Source organism: Mauremys mutica, chromosome 2 (genome assembly GCF_020497125.1).
Source record: "Mauremys mutica isolate MM-2020 ecotype Southern chromosome 2, ASM2049712v1, whole genome shotgun sequence".
NCBI lineage: Eukaryota > Metazoa > Chordata > Testudines > Geoemydidae > Mauremys > Mauremys mutica.
The window spans coordinates 30,352,997-30,375,932 of NC_059073.1; the positions used below are offsets into that span (position 1 = coordinate 30,352,997).

Here is a 22,936-nt window from a genome sequence, read left to right on the forward strand (position 1 = left end):
AGATAGTTAGAAATCTATGTGGCATTAATTGCACTTATAATATTTGTTTCTGCAAATGGAGGGCAAAAAGAAGGAGGCTAGGTTTTGGGCAAGCTAAAACCCAGATGTGACCAATCCCTTCCCTGTGCTATAATGGGACTGACCTGGTAGATGCTTGCTAGCTTGCACTAGAGTAAGCATGTTCAGTGGAAGGGGGCTCATGATGGTTGAGCAAGCAGAGTGAAATGCAGTGTCAGCTGGTGGAGTTTTCTCATATATGATTATGAAGTTTGAGACTCAATTATCATTGGCTTAAAGAAAGGTGGGCTAATGTTTTCACTTGCTAGTCGGTAGTTAGTGGAGAAGACAACAAACTGATCTTCTGCTCTTGGTAATTTGGAAGGTTTGGGAGTTTTCCCTTCCTATAAAGAGTATGATTTGGGTCCAGCGCCTATGTAAAATACAAATGTTATACATGTGGGTATGATCCAGAAGTAAAAGCTTATCACGTTTAATTTTAAAAGTGATGATCCTGTCACTGGAGTTTTACTAATGGAAAATATGTTTCAGAGAGCTTAGCAGACCTATGGTCTATTTGGTTTGCAAACAGTGGGTGAAAATTTGCCATCAGAAATGTTCAGTCTGTTGGCTCACTTTAGTATTGCAGCAGGTGAAATTTTTTGACTAAGGACAGTGACAGGACTATTAATGGGTGGCAAGACCTTTGTTTCTTTGTTTAAAAATGCAAATCTATTTATAGAGACTTTATCACATGCAGTAAAAAAATGCTTTTAATGTACACATTCAAAGGCCTTCTAAAATCTTTATAACTCAAGGATCCCAGTTACTGGCCAATCAAATAACTATTTGAGATATAGATAGATAGATATATCTTTGTGCAATGTATGTGATAACATGCAAGCTATACATTAATACAAAGAAACTCTAAAACCATATACACCCATACAATGGTTAGAAGAGCAGTATCTGCATTGCATATATTATGCCCAGCTTCTGGTGGACAGCAAAAGGAAGCTAGATACAAAGGCAAAGGTCCTCAACTAAGAAAGCTTTGCCACTAATCTTGGAGAGCTTAATTCCAAGAGCATTGCCACTTAATTACTACAGTGGGATTTAAGGAATGAGATGGCAGCAGAGGTCACAGATCATGCTTTAATTCTGACGTGCCACCAAAGGCTTGTAGAGAGACACAAGCTTTTGAGCAAGAGCTCTGTGTAGCTTGAAACTGTCTCTCTCACCAACAGAATTTGGTCCAATAAAAGATATTACCTCACCCACCTTGTCCTCTAATATCCTGGGACCGATACGCCTACAACTACACTGTGTACGGCAAAGGAGTGTAGCAGAAATGGCATATTTGATCATAGTCACTGACTTCCTCAGTTCCTGGAGGGGTGCTCCACCCCTGCTCCACCCTAGTCCTCACTGCCACTCCACCCCTTCCCCACCTCTTCCTGCTCCACTCCCTCGCCAGCCTCTTTCTGCCCCCACTCCTCCCCCTTCCACCAGTGCCTTCTGAACGCTGCTGAACTGCTGATCCTGGTGGGCAGAAGGCACTGGGGGGGAGAAGGGAGAGGCGCTGATCCACAGGGCCACCAGTGGGTGCTGAGCATTCACTATTTTTTTTCTGTGGGTGCTCCAGGCTTGGAGTACCCACGGAGTCAGCAGCTATGTATTTGATCAAAGGCTGGAAGAGCTCCTGTCCTGTTACAACATTCTCTGTTCACCTTCTTCCCAGCCTGCCTCTCTTCCTATCTCCTAGAATTGCCTCCTAACACAATGCAGGTCAGCTGATATGTCACATATGGATGAGGCTCCTCCCCTCATCCAGTCAGACCACTATCTTCTGCTTGTCAATGTCAACATTCACTCTACTGATGGGATCTCTCTGCTTCTATTGTGCCTGGGATCTCTTCACCAGGTACTACATTGGATTTCCCCTATCCTCTGAGCCAGGAACATTCACTTCCCATGCCTCCCATATTACCCACTTTCCCACACGCAAGTCCTCCCGATTTCCGAATTATGGGGATAAGTGACCCATCTTGCTATGCTGAGCTTTGACTGTAGATATTACCAAGTAGATATGCATTTGTGAGACTCAACTTAGTTCCCATTTAGTAAAACCCCTGCCAACAAGCATCACTTCCATCTTATCAGGGTTGGGTTGTGGGCATTTCTCTTAGATCCTTACCTCACCTAAACAGTCTCATAAATGCTGAGATGCAAGACTTACTCACGGGGGAATTCTACACCACTACACATGTGCATATTTCATGTGCCACACATTTTTTTTTGCAGAAAATAGCTTCTGCTGAAAAGTTGCTGCAGTTCTGCATTTTGCCCACCAGAGGGTGCCGTGGTGCTAGAACACAGCAGCAGCTCCTGGCCAGCCCAGCTATAATAGGGAAGAGAAAGAGCGAGCAGTGTCTTCTTCACAGTGCCTGTCAGACCAGGTCAGGAGACAGGTGATATGGGGAGATAAACAGAGTGGAGCTGCCGTGGGGTCAGACAGGGGCTCATAAGGGCTAGTAGGGGAGGACACACTGGGTCAGAGGCTAATGGAAATGGAGGTGCAGGGCCACAGGGGGAAATAGGTGCAGGGCCACACGGGCAGAGGGGGTGGGGGTGGAGAGCTACAGTGGGGAAGGGGTATGGCTGAGAGGGGCACAGAGACACATGGGGACAGGGGTGCAGGGACACATAGTGATAGGGGAGGAGGCTAGCTGAGGGGGTGCAGGGACACCTGGGTGGAGGGGGTGCACAGCTACTGGGGGAAGGGGCTGGCTGAGCAGGTGCTTGGACACATGGGGATGGGGGAGGGGTGGAGGGCCACATAGGGACAGGGGGTGCCTGAGTGGGGGCACAGAGACACATGGGGACAGGGGGAGGGGGCAGGGCCACATGGGGATAGGAGAAGTGGGTGTCTGAGTGGGAATGGAGGGACACACGTAGGCAGGAGGTGCAGGGACACATGGGGACAGGAGTAGATGTTCCTGACTGAATGGGAGAAGCTAGAGGTCAGCCAGGGTCTGCATGCGGGATGCTCCCTAACAATCCCTCTCGCCCCCCCCCCAAAAGAAAATCCTGTTCCATATTTTTTCCACCTATACCCAACAACCCTTCAAGTTCATACCCAGACTCCTTCCCAGCAATTACTTTCCTCTCCCTCAGCTGCTCCGTTACCCATGACTCCTCCAAGCCTTTGCACTGCTTCTGAGGGGTGTGAGAAATACGGTTCTGTACTGTAGTTTGAATGAATTATTACTCAGAGTTCTGTATTAATATGTCTAGTAAGGAATCTATTTATCAAAAAAACATTTCCTGAATCTTTTTTTGTTGTCTGTATTGTTACAGACGTACTTGCTGTATTTTGAAATAAATTACCAAAATAATTGAAACGGATGTGATTCTATTGTGTTATTTTGACAAATAAAATATGCAGAATTTTGCAGAATTTTAAAATATTGTAAGCAGATTTAAAAAAAAAAAAATTGGTGCAGAATTCCCCCAGAAGTAAAGACTATAACTCTCAGTAACTCCAATGCCTAGCCAGCAGAAACTCAGTTAACTCAGTTAAGGAATCAAAGAGGCAGTGGTGCAGCATATACAAAGGAAACAATTCCCCGTATGACTTAACAAGTATTTGTACCATTGGAAAACACTGTAAGTGTAGGTGTATAAAGTTTAAATTCTCTTTTGGTAGCCAGTTTGCCATTTAGGCATGCTGATAAATTACAAATTTCAGAGTGGTAGCCATGTTAGTCTGTATCAGCACAAAGAACGAGGAGTACTTTTGGCACCTTAGAGACTAAGAAATTTATTTGAGCATAAGCTTTTGTGGGCTATACCGGAAACCTACTGACTGCTATACTTACCTACATGCCTCCAACTTTCATACAGACCACACCACACAATCCATTGTCTACAGCCAAGCTCTAAGATACAACCATATTTGTTCCAACCCCTCAGATAGAGACAAACACCTACAAAATCTCTATCAAGAGTTCTTACAACTACAGTACCCACCTGCTGAAGTGAAGAAACAGATTGACATAGCCAGAAGAGTACCCAGAAGTCACCTACTACAAGACAGGCCCAACAAAGAAAGTAACAGAAAGCCACTAGCCATCACCTTCAGCCCCCAAGTAAAACCTCTCCAGTGCATCATCAAGGATCTACAACCTATCCTGAAGGACGATCCCTCACTCTCACAGATCTTGGGAGACAGGCCAGTCCTTGCTTACAGACAGCCCTCCAACATGAAGTAAATACTCACCAGCAACCACACACAACAAAAACACTAACCCAGGAACCTATCCTTGCAACAAAGCCTGTTGCCAACTCTGTCCACATATCTATTCAGGGGACACCATCATAGGACCTAATCACATCAGCCACACTATCAGAGGCTCATTCACCTGCACATCTCCCAATGTGATATATGCTATCATGTGCCAGCAATGCCCCTCTGCCATGTACATTGGCCAAACCGCACAGTCTCTACATAAAAGAATAAATAGACACAAATCAGACATCAAGAATTATAACATTCAAAAACCAGTTGGAGAACACTTCAGTCTCCCTGGTCACTCAATTACAGACCTAAAAGTCATAATATTACAACAAAAAAACCTTCAAAAACAGACTCCAACGAGAAACTGCTGAATTGGACTTAATTTGCAAACTAGACACCATTAAATTAGGCTTGAATAAAGACTGGGAGTGGATGGGTCATTACACAAAGTAAAACTATTTCTCCATGCTTATTTTTCCCCTACTGTTACTCACACCTTCTTGTCAAGTGTTGGAAACAGGCCATCCTGATTATCACTACAAAAGTTTTTTTTTCTCCTGCTGATAATAGCTCACCTTAACTGGTCAAACTTGTTATAGTGGGTATATTTTTTCATGTTCTCGGTGTATATATATATATAACCTGATTGAGAATATATATATATATTTCTACTGTATTTTCCACTGTATGCATCCGATGAAGTGGGTTTTAGTTCACGAAAGCTTATGCTCAAATAAATTTGTTAGTCTCTAAGGTGTCACAAGTACTCCTCGTTCTTTTTGTTTTATTACACTATACTTGTAAATAATGAATAATTTGAAACAACAGAATTGCATACTTGTTGTCTGTCTGATTCCTAAGTGATTACGCAGAAGTGCTGGTGACTGAAGTTGGTAAAAACTAGTTTTCTGTTGGCTGGTTTATTTAAAAGCAAGCGGAGTTAAGGCCTTCTTTGGTAATCTCTCTTACTTAAACACAGCTTTTGCTGGATTGTCTTGCTGCAGTAGAAGTTTGTTTCGAGTGAGGTTTTTTCTGCTAAATGTATACATTACAAATTTTTAGATCTGTGTAACCCACTAAAGAGCAGTTAGAAGAGTGTCCATCATCAGAATCAGAGGGGGATAGGGTTAAATTTGACCATGTGCAGAAGACCAGCACAAACACATGAATCCTTAGAAGTGACATTTAAGTGTTGCCTATGCCTTGTGCTGGCCTTCTGCACAGAGCTGAATTCCACCGAGAGAATAATCTACCACGGATTGAAAAGAAATTGGCTAAATGTGCTTCAAAGGGGTGACGTAAAAGCTGCAAACACAAAATAATCCTACAGTGGGTGTTTCTCAATCAGGTTATCAGCTTCACAAAGTCTTTATGATTAGACAAAGTTCAGAGGAGATGAAAGGAGCCATGTGTTGGTGCTGTCATCCTCCACACATCTGGAATGTGTGGGATTGTCTTTAAAAAACACATACTGCAATTTACCACAGAACATGAGAATTGCAATCAGGGCGGGTGCAAGGATGTTTCATTCTCTAGGCGAAACTTCCACCTTGTGCCCCCCCCAGTCCTGTGGAGCTCTCTGCCCCCCCCCTCTGCCCTGAGATGCCCCCCCCCCGCGGCAGCTCCCCCCTCAGCCCTGAGGCATGCCCCCCCATGGCAGCTCTCCCCAGCCCCGGGAGCCGTGCAGCAGCTCCCTGCCTCAGCTCACCTCTGCTCTGCCTCCTTTCCGAGCATGCCGTCGCTGCTCCACTTCTCCCGCCTCCCAGGCTTGCGGCGCCAATCAGCTGATTGGCGCCACAAGCCTGGGAGGGGGAGAAGCAGAGCGAGGCGGCCTGCTCAGGAAAGGAGGCGGAGCAGAGGTGAGCTGGGGCAGGGACCGGTTCCCCTGCCTGCTGCGCCCCCCCTTACTTGCTGCAGGCGGCCCTCCCCGCATCCCCCTGCCCTAGCTCCCTCCGTCTAAATGCCAATGACAACCGAGGCAGCTGAAGATCCGGCCGCCACAGATGCTGCCGAAGGACCCGAAATGCCGCCCCCCAAATGCTGGGGCCAGGCAACCGCCTAGGTGGCCTAATGGGTTACACCGACCCTAATTGCAATGTTTGCTCTTGATGGTGGAAGATTCAAAACATTTACTCCATTTATAAGCAAAAAATCTAAACTGTTAAATGTTTTGCATTTGAACTGGCTTCTAGCTCATTCTGCAGAGCTGCTTCTTCATAGAACACTAATGTTGCTAAACACAGGATACTACAAGCGACCAGCAATGTAAATAATGGAATATTGGTTCTGCCATCCTTACTCACAATGTGGTTAAAATACGGGTAGACATTATTTTCTCTATTTTTACAGATAGGAAATTGATTCACAGAGAGGTGAAGGGCTTGATTTTCAGAAACGCTGAGAACCACCACTTCCCTTGAAGTCTATGGTTCAGCACCTCTGAAAATGAAAAGCTGATACACTTCGCCAGAGATACAATGAGCTGAGTGGAGTTGTAGAATTAGTACAATTAATAACTACTTTTATGTAATTCACAGTACATAGAGAACTTAAAAAAAGGAATGTAATAAGAACAGGAGTTAACCAGTCATGAAATTATTCTTGTGTCAAACTTTGCAACACAAATAGCAAATGCTACAAATTTAGGGTCTGATCCCATGCACACTGAAGTCAATAGAATGACTTGCATTAACTTCAGTGGGCTTTCAGTTAGGCCCTTAGGCCTGGTCTACACTAGGACTTTAAGTCGAATTTAGCAGCGTTAATTCGAACTAACCGCTCAACCGTCCACACCAGGAAGCCATTTAATTCGAACTAGAGGGCTCTTTAGTTTGAATTTGGTACTCCACCCTGACAGGTGGAGTAGCGCTAAATTTGACATGGCTAGCTCAAATTAGGCTAGGTGTGGATGCTAATCGAACTTAGTAGCTCCGGGAGCTATCCCACACTGCACCACTCTGTTGACGCTCTGGACAGCAGTCCGAGCTTGGATGCTCTGACCAGCCACACAGGAAACGACCCGGGAAAATTTGAATTCCTTTTCCTGTCTGGGCACTTTGAATCTGACGTCCTGGTTGGACATCGGGGCGAGTTCCACAGCACCTGCAACGATGCAGAGCTCTCCAGCAGAGGAGTCCGGGCAATCCAAGAATAGAAAGAGGTCCCCAGCATGGACTGACCGGGAAGTCATGGATCTGATCGCTGTGTGGGGCGAGGAGTCTGTGCTCTCGGAGCTGCGCTCCAACAAGCGGAATGCAAAGACCTTCGAGAAGGTCTCCAAAGCCATGATAGACAAAGGATACAGCCGGGATGCGATGCAGTGCCGCGTGAAAGTCAAGGACCTGAGACAAGGTTACCAAAAAGTCAGAGCGGCAAACGGACGCTCCGGAGCACAGCCCCAGACATGCCGCTTCTACGAGGCACTGCATGCCATTCTCGGTGGGTCTGCCACCACTGCCCCACCAGTGACCGTGGACTCTGAGGATGGCATAGTGTACCTGGACAGTTCCTCCTCGATGTTCGCCGATGGGGAAGATGAGGAAGGGTTTGTGGAGGACGGCGCAGGCGACAGTGAACACAATACCGCTTGCCCTGACAGCCAGGATCTCTTCATCACCCTCACAGAGATCCCCTACCAACCGTCCCCGCCCGTTAACCCGGACTCAGAATCAGGGGAAGGATCAGGCGGTAAGTGCTATAAACATGGAAACATTTATTTTTTAAAAAACAGGTATAGAAAAAATAGAAATACTATATAAAAAAATTTTAAATGTCAAACTATATAAATAGTAGGTCCACACATATAGGGATTGAACAATAATCCTCTTGGGACAGTTCAACAAAGTTCTCAGAGAGCTGCTCGAAAAGCCTCCGCAGGAGGTTCCTGGGGAGAGGTGCCTTATTGGGTGCTCCGTAGAAGCACACTCTTCCGCGCCAGGACATCCTAATGTAGAGAGGAATCATCGCCTCCACCAGCATTGCTGCATATGGTCCTGGTCTGTGCAGGGCTTCCCTTAGCATCCGCTCTCTCTGACTCCGAGTGACCCACCTCAGGGTGATGTCGTTCTGGACAGGCTGCATCTAAGTAGGGCAATTAGTGTATTGTTACTATTGTTAATGGTTTAAAATTAGGTTGCATAACAACGACCCTCGCTTAACAGCCACGTGCTGGAGGCCACAGAGAACAAGCATACATTGATCTTTCCCGTGCACTGGTGGGAGGGGCTGGAAAAGGCTCAGCCTTTCTGCTTTCCAGATTGCCTTTAGCAGGAGAGCACAGCTATCCACTAACTGATAAGCATTATCTACTTTAAGGCTTACCAGGACTGTCTGCAAGACGGATTCAGCTGTCTCTCCCCGCTTGTCCGCTCTCCTGTGCAATGGCGCCGCCAATGAGAGTGTATTCCGAAATCTCGAACTTGTCCTGATATCTCGTGGAACTTGGTGCCCTGTATGGTCTTGTTCAGAGAAACTGACTAGACTGTGTTCACTGTTCGCAAACATGTATCTGTTCAAGGAAATCACTTACTGTTTCCCATCACACAGCTTCTGCTCTTTCCTGGACTGCCCCGGCATCCCCCTCGCAGAGGCTGGCTCAGATTAGGCGGCGAAAGAAAAAGACTCGGGACGAGATGTTCGCGGAACTGATGGCCTGCTCCAGAGCCGAGGCGGCCCAGCAGAGCCAGTGGAGGGAGACCCTCTCTCAGCAGCAGCGCTCACACAGTGAACGGGAGGACAGGTGGCGGCAGGAAGACCAGCAGGCGACTCAAATGCTGCTTGGGCTAATGAGGGAGCAAACGGACACGCTCCGGCGCCTTGTTGATGTTCTGCAGGACCGCAGGCAGGAGGAGAGAGCCCCCCTGCACTGTATCTGCAACCACCCTCCAACGCCAAGAAGTCCTGTCCCCCCCTCACCGAAAATTACAAGACGGAGGGGCGGTAGGGGCCGTGAGAACTGTCACTGCACCACAGCTGAGCGCTAATGTACCACACACCTCTGACGCTATAACTGTGTAGAAGCGCTTCCCTTACAGGATCACCCAGTCCCAAATCCAAGTTTCATCACCCCACTATGTAGTAGATTAATAAAAGCTGTTTGCTGTTGTTCACTCTTTCCGTCACGTCTTTCGTTTCAGAAGACTGTGTATGGGGGGGGGGAGGGGATTTATAATTGCACGGGATAGCCTACATTAGCAGGGTACAGACTATCGGGGGCAGGATCAACTGCAGGGCACACACAGACTGCAGTCAGTAGTCACCAGGGTCACTCTGTGTGGTGTATGCTGCCCCGGGTCATTCTGTGATGTGTACGCTTGTCCACGGTCCTAGCGCCTGCCACCCCCTAATGTTAAGGCACGCTGCCCTTACCATGCACTTCCACCGTAGGCGCGATCCTCTCCGCTGCCCTGAGCCCAAACAAGAGCCCTCATCCACGGACAGATACTCACCCTTCCCCCACACCCCTCACCCCTTCCTACGCCCAAACCCACAGCCCAGAGCCTGCATCCAAATCCCTATCCAAAGACGGCACCACTCGCCCCTTCCTGCAAACCCACCCCTACATGCACAACCACTTGAAACCGTCCCCCACCCCAGAGACCTATGTAGGAGCAGGAGGCTGTCCGTCCTGTATTGTACAAGCGGTCTGTACATCAGTGCACACCGTACCCAGCACAGTATGCGTCCATGTTTCAAACCCTGAACAGAAATGCAAAGTAAAAGAAAGATTTATTAACAATAACTGTTCCGTTTAATTTGTTTTAAAACGTGTTTTGGAAGTGGGGGAAACTTGGAGAACGGGGTATGTAACCGCAGATCTCACTCAACACATAGAGACACAGGCCCAGGATCAGCTTCTCTTAAAATCAAGTGGAGAGTCATAGGTTACCCTGCTCTCCGAGGAAACTTGCTTTCAAAGCCTCCCGGATACACAGCGCTTCCCGCTGGGATATTCTTTCGGCACGGGTGTCTGGCTGAGCGTAAACAGCAGCCAGGCGATTTGCCTCAACCTCCCATCCGGACAAAAAGGTCTCGCCCTTGCTCTCACAGACATTGTGGAGCACACAGCAAGCAGCAATAACTACGGGGATATTCTTTTCGCTGATGTCCGAGCGAGTCAGTAAGCTCCGCCACCTCCCCTTAAGACGTCCGAAAGCACACTCCACCACCATTCTGCACTTGCTCAGCCGGTAGTTGAAGAGTTCCTTCTCACTGTCCAAGGCGCCTGTATAGAGCCAGGGCATTAGCGGGTAGGCTGGGTCCCCGAGGATCACTGTAGGCATCTGCACATCCCCAACCGTTATTTTGTGGTCCGGGAAGAAAGTTCCTGCCTGGAGGCGTCTAAACAGACCAGAGTTCCTGAACACACGCGCGTCATGAACCTTGCCCGCCCACCCGACGAAGATGTTGGTAAAACGTCCCCTATGGTCCACCAGTGCTTGTAGCACCATTGAAAAGTAGCCCTTTCGGTTAATATACTGGCTGGTCTGGTGGGCTGGTGCCAGGATAGGGATGTGAGTCCCATCTATAGCCCCACCGCAGTTTGGGAATCCCATCGCGGCGAAGCCATCTATGACGACCTGGACGTTTCCCAGGGTCACTACCTTTGAGAGCAGTTGCTCAACGATTGCGTGGGCTACTTGAATCACAGCAACCCCCACGGTAGATTTGCCCACGCCAAAGTGGTTCGCTACTGACCGGTAGCTGTCTGGCATTGCAAGTTTCCAGAGGGCTATGGCCACTCGCTTCTGCACACTCAGGGCTGCTCGCATCCGTGTGTCCTGGCGCTTCAGGGCAGGGGCCAGCAAGTCACAGAGTTCAAGGAAAGTGCCCTTACGCATCCTGAAGTTTCGCAGCCACTGTGATTCATCCCAGACCTGTAGCACTATGCGGTCCCACCAGTCCGTGCTTGTTTCCCGGGCCCAGAATCGCCGTTCCACACCATGAACTTGACCCATTGCCACCATGATCTCCACTGCGTGGCGTACCCTTCTTTCTGAGAGGTCTGCGCCACTCTCCTCACCGCGCTGCCGGAGCCTCCTCGCCTGATTTCTCAGCAGCTGACTGTGGAAGAGGTGGACGATAAGGTGCGAGGAGTTGACAACGGCCATAAGTGCAGCGATGATCGCAGCGGGCTCCATGCTCGCAGTGCTGTGGCGTCCGCGCTGTAACCGACCAGAAAAGTGCGCGAACAGATTTCCCACCGGCGCTTTCATGGAGGGAGGGCGTGATTGACGGTTCGATGACGACAGTTACCCAAAACCACCCTCGACACATTTTTTCCCCCAGCAGGCATTGGGAGCTCTACCCAGCATTCCAATGGGCAGCGGGGACTGCGGGAACTGTGGGATAGCTTCGGAAATTCGAATTAGTGTATTTACTGTGGATACACAAATTCGACTTCATAAGGTCGAATCCACAAATTCGACTTAAGTAGATTCGAAATAGTCTTGTAGTGTAGACAGGCCTTAGATTTCTTATGTCACCCTTAACATAGGATTAGATTCTGACTTGTACCAAACACCTCTGTAAAGGAGTACCCCTTTATCCCCTTGAAAGCTGTTCAGACCCAGGGTCTGGGTGGATAGGCATAAATGAGGCTATTCACCCATTTATTCTGTCCCTCGCATTAGTGAGCAGGGAGTGGGTGGAGCCTTGCCACAGTAGCTGAGCTAGCTGGGGATGAATATACTGCTGTTATAAGCCAGCAGTAAGGTGGAGGAGCCCGAGGAGCAAAGAGGAAGCAAGGGAGCACAAGTGAATCAGAGGGGTGCCCCTAAAAGTATGCGTATATTTTAACTGCTATAGAGACACAGCTGCAGCTGTAGTGCTTGAGTGTAGACACTACCTACACCGATGGGAGGGGTTCTTCCATTGACATGGGTAATCCACCTCTCCCTGAGGCAGTAGTTAGGTTGACAGAAACATTTTTCCATTGGCCTAGCACTGTCTACATCAGGGATTAGGTCAGCATAGCTACATCTATCAGAGGTGTGGATTTTTCACACCCCTGAGAGATGTAGCTATGATGATGTAAGTTCCCAGTGTAGACCAGCTGTAGTGCCTCTCTTATGCATCATGCCTTGCTCAGAGTTGTACATGAAGCCAAGGTCTGACCTGCAATAATGTGATGATGATGTTGTTGTTGTTGTTGTGATGCAGCTTCAGCTCTGTAAAGCCATGCAGCATGACTAAAATTCATTTAACAAAATGATACAGGGTCTGACTTCTGTGAAAAGCTTAATCAAGACTAGCTTTGAATAAAAAGGAAACAGAAATTCAGCTCCAAAGCAAGCCAATGGAAAGACTCCCAACTTATTTCAACAGGCTTTGGAGCAGAACTTAAAAATGGAACAAGAACATGGAAGAAAAGAGAAAATAAAATAAAGGGAAAGCTGAGACCTAAGGTGAAGGTAAGGAACAGGGGTAGAGAGAGAAAATTAATGATAGCGAAAAAAATTAATAGTAAACAGAGAAGTATCCACTGTGGGGAAATCAAGCTGCACTGCATGTCTGGCAAACAGACAAAAATGTTACATCAATGACATCTTTGTGTAGCTGTACTTTTTTCCAAAGACCTTTTCAGTAGATGAATGAAAGACTATACATTCACTCTGCTAAAAAGAAAATCAGCAGGGACACACAAAAATGTTTTGGGGAAGCAAAAGCAATATTGAGAGAGCTGTCATCCTGTAGAATAGCAGCTGATCAGAAAAAGATTGCAAACAGCACTAGTAGTTGGCACTCGGTTATAGACATTGGCAACTCTTAGTGTTAAAGTGGCAGTATTATTATACTACCCTTGTCAGAAAAGATAACTTTATCCCACAAAGTGAACTGGATTTCAAAGTTCTCCCCATCCATTTTTTTTGCAGTATTCACATTTTTCTAAAAGAATTGATAGACACTTTGGCTTTCCCCCATTGGTCTAATAAGAAAAAAAAAGAAGTTTTAAATTGTATTTCAAAATAGTAGAACATATGGTTGCAGAGGGAAATTCACTTATTTACATAAGGCCTATGCACGACTTATGTGAGGGAAAATTTCTCCATCAGTGAATGTAAGACACATGTAAACCCAAAAGAGACACTAGTGTGTTACAAATCTTAAACATAACTTGTCCAATTCATCCCAGTGTAACTGCTGATATCAGTGGAGTTAACACTGAGATGAATTGGATCCATTGTTGGCAGTGCTGAGAACTGCTGCTTGGAGAAAGCACAGTGTTCCTAACACCTTGTCTATGCTACAGACATCTCTGATCCCTGACCAACATAGCTGTGTGACAAAAGCAGAGGCGGCTCTAGCCATTTCGCCACCCCAAGCACGGCGGCACACCGCAGGGGGCGCTCTGCCGGTCGCCGGTCCCGTGGCTCCAGTGGACCTCCCGCAGATGTGCCTGCAGATGCTCCATTGAAGCCACGGGACTAGCGGACCCTCCGCAGGCACGCCTGCGGGAGGTCCACCGGAGCCGCCTGGTGCCCTCCCGGCGACCGGCAGAGCGCCCCCCCGCGGCATGCTGCCCCAAGGCATGCTGGGGCCTGGAGCCGCCCCTGGACAAAAGCCCCTAATATAGTCCCAGTTATATGGACAAAGCTGTGCTTTTGCTGGTTTAACTTATTTTGCTTGAGAGGGGAAGGGGCAGCACCGGAGTAAGCACAGTATTGCCAGTGTAAGTTGCATCCACACTAGGAGCACGTTGCTGGTACAGCATCCCAGTCTACTTAGCAAAATGCTCCTAGTTTAGATCTAGTATGGATCTGGCCTTACTTTAAGGGTAATCTACACTTGTAGCTGGGAGTGTCCCAGTTCAGGCAGACTGACATGTGCTAACTCTGCTCAAGTTAGAGGGCTAAAGCAGTGTAGTTGGGGTAGCATGGGCAGCGACTTGGGCTAGCCACCTGAGTATGTACCCAGGAAGTCTGGGCAGGTTTGTAGTAAGGTGGCTAGCCTGAGATTATGCTCATACTAGCCCTGACTACATGGATATTTTTAGGCAAAACTCACCCTTTGCAGAAGACAAGTACAAGGACCGTGCACCACTGAAATGTTCAAAATTGATGTTTTGATGTGATGGTTCATTGGCTTTATATTTTAAATTCTTCAGTCTGTTTTGCCACTAAAAAAAGGTCCTTTATTACCAAGATTCAAACCGTTTTGCAGCTATTGGAATAACACAAGAATGTAGCATGAAAGGGACAAAGAGGGGCAGAATTTAAGATTTTTATACACAATACACTTAGAGCAACAATACATCATATCATGAAATGTTTTCTAACATCTAAGTACTACAAATGTCTGGGCTTATTGATCATAAAATTGATAAATGCGCTAATATTTTATAGTAGAAAGCTAATGTATCTTGCAAATGACAATTGGACAAGCTGTCAGCCACAGCTTTCCTGGCTGCAACAGAACATTTGGGTTCTCCTCTGGATCCTGCAGTTTGGATGATGAAGTGTTTCACAGGCATGCACTGTAACTGCTTTCAGAATATTACAGCTCATATTTAAGGCAATATTCTGGATAGAAATACTGCTGGATGAAACCCGCAATACATATTTGCTTGTTGTTGCCATTAGTTGAATGTTTTTGGAAAAATCTTTGTTCAAATATTTGTAAAAATGCCAAGTCAACAATTTAGTGACTATACAAAAATCCAAAAGATTTCACTCACAAAGAGTGCATGATGATGATTAAAATGCACATGACTGAATTTAACTATCAGAATCTATAAAGACACATAAAATCTCCATATAGAAAAAACTATGAAAATCATATATTAATATATTATTTATTTCATAGTAAACACACACAACAGGTTGATATACACAGAGGTTCATGATCCCTATCTGCAAAAGTTCCATACTTCGGAAGTAAAATAGGTTGGTGATTATTAAGGACTCAGGGCTTTTGGAACAAGTGCCCGAGATGAAGAAACGCTGTGCTATATGTGAGATTATGGGTGCTATAGGCCAAATTCTGATCTGAGTTACACCAACAAAACCCCATTGACTTCCTGTCATATTATACCATGTAATTCAGAGGTATTTTGCCATTAGAAATTAGAAATTAATATATAGAATACTCAAAAATTTAAATCAAAATCACAATGCAAATTGTTGTTTACAACGTTGTTGCAGCCATGTTGGTCCCACAAGAGACAAGGTTGGTGAAGCAATATTGTTTATTGGAACAATTTCTATTGATGAAAGAGACCTTCTTGAGGCTCTTCTTGAAGACCTGAAGAAAAGCTCTGTGTAGCTGGAAAGCTTGTCTATATTCACCAACAGAAATTGGTCCAATGCAAGATATTACCTCATTCACCTTGTCAATGCAAATTGTGGAAGTGTACGTCTGGGGCAAAGATCAGCCATCTGCACACAATGGCCAGCCCAGCAAAGTTGTTGTTTCATAATCTTCACCTCAATACTGGTGATGTTAACTGCAGAGAGAACACTGGTTGGTGCAACGATCTTCCCATCTGATATGGAAAATCTTCCTAAGGCAATGCTGGTGGTACCACCCCAGATGCTTAAAATGGCTTTGGAATGTCACCTATGTCTCGTACCCATAAAGAAGAGTGGGGATGACTACTGCATTGTAGACCAAGGTCTTAGTTTCCATCCAGAAATGGTAATGGTAAGAGGACTCATGGGAGACAGAGGAAATGCTACAAGGACAGCCTGAAAGTACATCTTAAGAAGGGAGGTATTGACTTCCACACACTGGGAAGAGCTGGCTGGCAATAGACTCAATGGCACTGCATCATACATCAAGCCTCAGCCCATTCTGAAGAGAATTGCTTAAGAGAATTTGCTCAAGAGACTTAGAAACGGTATCAAGTATCAGAGGGGTAGCCGTGTTAGTCTGGATCTGTAAAAGCAGCAAAGAATCCTGTGGCACCTTATAGACTAACAGACGTTTTGCAGCATGAGCTTTCGTGGGTGAATACCCACTTCTTCGGATGCAAGAAGTGGGTATTCACTTGCATCCGAAGAAGTGGGTATTCACCCACGAAAGCTCATGCTGCAAAACGTCTGTTAGTCTATAAGGTGCCACAGGATTCTTAGAAACGGTAGAGGAGGAAGGAAAGGGTACAGCATTCCAGCCAGCAGTTTTGCTCTCTCCAAGCAACCACCTGTGTTATAGGTGGAAACACCTGTAGAGCATGGATTGGACTCCTCAGTCATCTTAAGTCTCTTCAATGATATTTTCCCCCCGGCAGACATCATCTTTGTATCGAGGGATCGCCTCTGCCGATGATTAGCAAAGGCAGCCAACCCCTAGCCATTATCCCTCTTGGGTGAAGACATGCATCTCAGTCCTTCCTGACCACAGTATTTCCAGGTTGCATAGTTACCTGACTACACTGTGATTTTTCCCAGCAAAAGACTGTCTAAATAGACAGGCTTCCTTCTCTCCTAAGAGATGGTAAGCAGTGTAGTTGCCAACAATTAGAAGTTATTACACAACTCTTTGTAAGCAAGCCTATTTTATTCTCAAGGTAAAAGAACTACAGAGAAAACATATTAAAAATAAAAGAATCTACACACATGTTAATAAACTTACAAGAGATCATCCCAACTGTCTCCAACATGTGTTCTGGAAGGCAAGTCCTTCAGACCCTGGGGTTCATAAAAGCCTCAGCTCAGAACAAACACACTAATGAAAGTTTAGTCCATCCTTTGCATAGGTTGGGTGTTGATCTGGAGTCTCCAGGAGCAGGTAATAAGTAGACAAAGCGTCTCTCTCCCTAGGTTGTAGCTCCAAAAGGCTGGCTTCAGAGGGAAGAATTTGCATTTCCCTGATCCCAAGTATTTTCCAGAAAATCCACTTCACACATATTGCCCCAAAAAGCTCTTTGACGTTTTTGATCCTTCCCAGAGATTGCATTAGTCAGTTTCCTAGAGAAGGTACATGCAACTCCACAATAACACAAGCACAATTTAATGTTTAATACAATGGACCCCAAAGGTATTAAATTTAACTAAATAATGAGACATACAAGGTGACTGAGGTAATATCTTTTATTGGACCAATTTCGGTTAGTGAAAGAGATAAGCTTTGGACTTCACAGAGCTTTTCTTCAGGTAATTAATTAGTAATTATTACATAAGTAATAATAACTTAATTAATTATTCAATAATGTTTATCTTATTCCAAACAGTTTATCCAGATATTGCAGAATATTGTCATATCTGTCACAATCTGTTTTTCTAAAACTCTTTTTAACAGTAGAGATGGTTCAGAATGAACAGGTGAGACAAGCAATGACTTAAGTACAATGAGAAGTCCTTGTCTAGGAAGCCTTGGGCTAAAGGAAGAAGTACAGATCTTCTAAGTGCAACTGAAACTCCTGGGAAGAAGAGCTGCAGAAGGACAGTGGAGTACAAATAGCAGCCTACTAGCTGTCTTACACATCTACCCACAGCCTAACAGAGCAAGGTAGGAGCTCCATTTCACAAACCCCCCTTCTTCCCCATACCAAGCATTTTACTTGAGGATGCAATTTCTAAGTGCATGGGGAAATTTCATTGAACTGTGGTGGTTTGTAGAGGCAATGGCTGATGGGAGATTTAGAGGAGAGTTATCTCTGCGCCTGATCCAGAGCCGACCGAAGTCAAGGCAAGACTTTCCTTTGACTTCAGTGGGCTTTGGATCTGACCCATTAAAAGACCCATTGTATCATTTTGGGGTGCTCTAGATAGAATAATACATGCTTCTATGTCCCATCTTAATGTTTTTTCCCTAAACTCAATCATTTCAACTCTGCAAGTGTGAAAATATTTGAACTGGACCCTAGAAAACTAAGGTTTGCCAGACCTTAAGTTATAATAACAGCAAATGCATGATGGCACAATTTCATTCTTTATGTGAAGGATTCATACAAACTACTTTATATTTTCTATATTTAGTTAACTTCTTCTAGTTAGGAAAAAAACACCCACACTAAGGAGGTATAAGGATAAGATTTCCAAGGACACATTTTTGTGCACGTTTTGTATTGCTTCTTTGTTCAAAAAAGAGTGGGGGTAGTGGGTAGGAAGCTGTCTCAAACCAATTTATGTGACCGCAGAATTCATGGAAATGATAGTAAATTATATAATTGCTTCAGGCTTGAAAAAAGTAACCACGATCTTTTCAAAACTGTTCTTTTGAAGTCAGTTTTGTGCAACTTTAAATATTTTATTTAACTGCATATGAAGTAGGGGTCCCAACTTTGACTTCTGATGAAGGCAAAGGTGCTTTTGCATGATTGCCGGGAATTTTAGATTTTTTATATATTAGACAAGTCATCAAGAAATTGGCACATATGCCATATAGAATTTCCTCTGAAGAAAGCAATTTTCAACAAAGATTTCTGTAAAACACAGCAAATAGTACACATTTAAAATTAAGTGTTAAATGTAATTTTTTAAAGGAAGATAGAAAAAGAGCTTTAAGAATTTTAATATTAAAAAGTTCATTTTTTCTGCCCCCCCCCCCTTTTTTTTGGCTGTATCCTACTTTTGGCAATATATTGTTAAAAGAGTTAAAGGCCTTTTTTAAAAAAAGAGAATTGAATTTCATGTTTGTGAGTGGTGCCTGATTGACAGCCATACAGTCTCCATAACTTTATCTACATAAGAAGAAGACCCCAGGCAGTGGCAGTGGAAGTGGCAGTGGAAGGTTTATCACAACCATGTTAGCTTGTAAATGTGCTTCCATCACCTCCTGAGCACACCACCTGAGAAGAGGCTGCTTCAGACAGTGAGGCACTATGTGTCCCAGGGTATGTCTACACTACGGGACTATTCCGAATTTGCATAAACCGGTTTTGTAAAACAGATTTTATAAAATCGAGTGCGCGCGGCCACACTAAACACATTAAATCGGTGGTGTGCGTCCATGGTCCGAGGCTAGCGTCGATTTCTGGAGCGTTGCACTGTGGGTAGCTATCCCGTAGCTATCCCATAGTTCCCGCAGCCTCCCCCGCCCCTTGGCATTTCCGGGTTGAGATCCCAGTGCCTGATGGGGCAAAAATCATTGTCGCGGGTGGCTCTGGGTACAGCCTCACTCCTCCCTCCCTGAGCAGCAGACAACCGTTTCGCGCCTTTTTTGCTTGGTGAACTGTGCAGACGCCATAGCACAGCAAGCATGGACCCTGCTCAGCTCAATACCGCAATCGTGAATGTTTTAAACACCTCGCGCACTCCCGTGCAGTCCATGCTGGGGCTCTTTTACGATTCTCAGGAAACTGCATTGTTAACTGTGCTGATGAGCTGTGCGTGGTCACCTGTGCTGATGAGATCTCCACGCTGGGGAAGCAGGAAATGAATTTCAAAACTTCGCGGGGCTTTTCCTGTCTACCTGGCCAGTGCATCCGAGTTCAGAATGCTGTCCAGAGCGGTCACTGGTGCACTGTGGGATACCGCCCGGAGGCCAATACCGTCGATCAGCGGCCACACTAACCCTAATCCGATATGGTAATACCGATACTAGCGTTACTCCTCTCGTTAGGGAGGAGTACAGAAACCGGTTTAAAGAGCCATTAAAATCGATATAAGGTGCCTCCTAGTGTGGACGGTTGTGGCGTTAAATCGGTTTTACGCTCCTAAAACCGATTTAAACGCCTAGTGTAGACCAGGCTCCAGAGATCAGGGAGGCTGCATCCTTTGAGTTTTAGCTAGCTAGCCCCACCCAAAGGCTGGTTCCGCTGTTTAGTGTGTAAGAGGGATGAAGTCATAAGTTTCTCTCTCTCCCTGCCTGCTCTGAGGTGCGATGTGTAACCACAGGAGTAAGGATGGAGCAGCCCACAAACTTCCCAGGTGGCAATTCTTCATGGCATTTGTGCAGGCCACTCAAAATGAGAGAAGCTGCTCATATCCCTCCATGCTGTGTACAATTCTGAACAACTAACTTCAAATTTATTATGTAATCCTCCCTATTGTCTGCTATTGTCTCTGCCTGTGTCATGTTACATTTATTCTAACCTAGATTTGTAAGCTTCTCAGACAGGCATTGTGTCCATTTATCTGTAAAGCATTGTGCACGCCAAAGATTTCATTTAAGGCATAGATTGTGCCAGTTAGATGAAGCCAGCAGACACATCCACATGCATTCTGCCTCCCTGAATCCCAGGCACATGGAGGTTACATATCCAGTGCTACACTTCTCTGGGGCTTACTCCTTCCTTTATTGGAGAGTTGAGAGAAGGAGGGGAAGTCCATGCTGAGCAGAAGGGCTTCAATGTCCAAAACCCCTTTCCAATGAAGAGGCAGGTGAGATGTAAGGGAATGGGAGACATAGTGGAGCATCCACTACAGACATGAATCACCATTCCTCTCCCTCCACATGGGGAGTGGTCATTAGCCTGAATGTAAAATTCAGTGCTGTGTTTTTCATAATATTCTTCAAGGTATTTTATTAGTCTGTTCCTTTTAAGTACATCAGGGATCTTGGCCACTAGTAGAAACAAACATGGTTTTAGATAATAAGGAACATGGTACACCACTTCCCCGATATAATGTGGTCGTGGGGAGCCAAACATCCCTACTGTGTTATAAGTGAAACGCTGTTATATCGGGGTGGCGGTGGCAGGGCTGCAGTGGTGATTTAAAGAGCCCGGGGCTCCGGCCACGGGGAGCCCCAGGCCCTTTAAATCACCATTGAGCCCTGCTGCTGCAGCCCCGGGATAGCAGTGGCAGGAGTCCAGCGGTGATTTAAAGAGCTCTGGGCTCCAGCTGCTGCGGGGAGCCCGGGCCCTTTAAATTGCCAGTGAGCCCCGCTGCTGGAGCCCCGGGGTAGCAGCGGCAGGGCTCCAGTAGTGATTTAAAGAGCTCTGGGCTCCGGCCGCTGCGGGGAGCCCGAGCCCTTTAAATCGCCAGCCCAGCCCCGCTGCCGCAGCCCTGGGGTAGCGGCAGCAGGGCTCCAGCGGTGACTTAAAGGGCCTGGGGCTCCCTGCAGCAGCCGGAGACCCTGACCCTTTAAAGTGATGCCCAAGCACCGCTGCCGGAGCCCCAGGGTAGCAGCGGCAGGGTGCCAGCAGTGATTTAAAGGGCCCTGGCTCCCTGCAGCAGCCGGAGCCCTGGACCCTTTAAAGCGCCGCCGGAGCCCTGCTGCTACCATGCTATATGCGAACTCGTGTTATATCGGGTCACGTTATAGCGGGGTAGCAGTGTAGTAAGCCTGTTTCAGACACTAATAGTAAGAGAAACCCTGAGTTAGCTATAATGTACAATAGAAGTACATTGTATGTATGAAAATAAAAACCACCAAGGATAGAAAAAATGTTTGTATGAGTCTCAAATTAAAAATACATCTCACCCCAAGGAAGAAATTGAGGTAGGATACATGTGAGAGAGAATGGAAGCTGGATAGTTTAGTCCAGCCTTAGCTAGCCCTCCATTTTTGCACCCACCAAATACTGCACCAATAATTGCAATCAACATTTACAACTGCAGTTAGCCACCTGGACGTCTCCACTTCTGATCTGTGGGCCCTGTCAAGTACTCAGGTACCCTAGGGGTGTTAACTGAGCCAGGCAATAATCAGGGAGTCAGTGTGGGAAGGAAGGCAGGTTGTGTGTGCAAAATGGTACAATTTGTAGCCCAAAGCTGGAGATTTACCTCTGAAAATCTGGCCCCAAATGCCCACCAAATCCATCCCATCTCTTCCTGATGACTGCTCAACTACCTCTGGCAGACCCAGGTGCATGTAGAGGGAGGCAAGGCACTTGTCACCTCCCTCCAGCCAGCACTAGGAGTGAAGTAAGGAAGAAAACATCACTATGGCTTTTACACCCTGTACCTCAATGCTCATTATTGTCTGCATGAAACAACAACCCTCTTCCCACCATGACTTACTCACAGATAATCCATCTCTCCGGGCAAGAAGCAACAGTGGCTGTAGAAAGTGTTGTGCATTGCCAGGTTCCCCCCAGTGTCTGTGCTGGGGAAAATACTAGAGCCAAGAACAGGAATCTGAGGGGTACATGAAGGTAGCAACGATTCTACCATTGTCTCTCCACACATATAAGGAGGGGATGGTGGCAGCGATTTCTATTAATTACAGATGATTACATCATTCCGAGTGGAGAGTTTATTTTTTAAAAATTCTCCAAATGAAAAAAAAGCACAGAAATTGCCCACTTAGATCAGACTAGTGATACGTTTAGTCCAGTATCTTGTTTAGGACTGTGACCAGCATTTGATGTTTCAGAGGAAAGGGCAAGAAATCCTAGAATAGACAATTGTAAAAGCTTGCCCAAGGCAAATTGTCTTCCTAATGCCAAGCAGCAATGACTGGCTTATGCACTGAAGCATGAAGTTTCATATTCCTTTTAACTGTTTTTCCTGTCATGTAATGATGGAAGATCTCATTAGCCATATAAAAGTCCAACCCTTTATGTAAACTTACTAAGCTCTTAGCCTCAAAGATATCTTGTAGCAATGAGTTTCACAGGTTAAATATGTGTGCTGTAAAAATATTTTTTACCAGCTTTAAAACTGTTGCCTTTCAAATGAATTGACTATCACTTTTCTATTGTATAAAGGAAAATGGTAAAATCAAACTGTCCAATTAAGCTGTTCCACATGATTCAGCATTTTATGTGCCCTGTACCATGATCCTTGTTATACTTCCCTTTCCAAACCAAGC

General features: G+C 45.8%; 1 long non-coding RNA gene across 1 annotated transcript in view; it reads left to right on the forward strand.

Moving 5' to 3' along the window:
- Positions 1-12,673, forward strand: part of LOC123365262 — a 52,412-nt gene extending 39,739 nt beyond the window's left edge. The window contains exon 4 of the long non-coding RNA XR_006577506.1: positions 12,623-12,673. This is a non-coding gene — a long non-coding RNA (uncharacterized LOC123365262). The remainder of the gene's footprint in view (positions 1-12,622) is intronic.
- Positions 12,674-22,936: the final 10,263 nt, after the last annotated feature.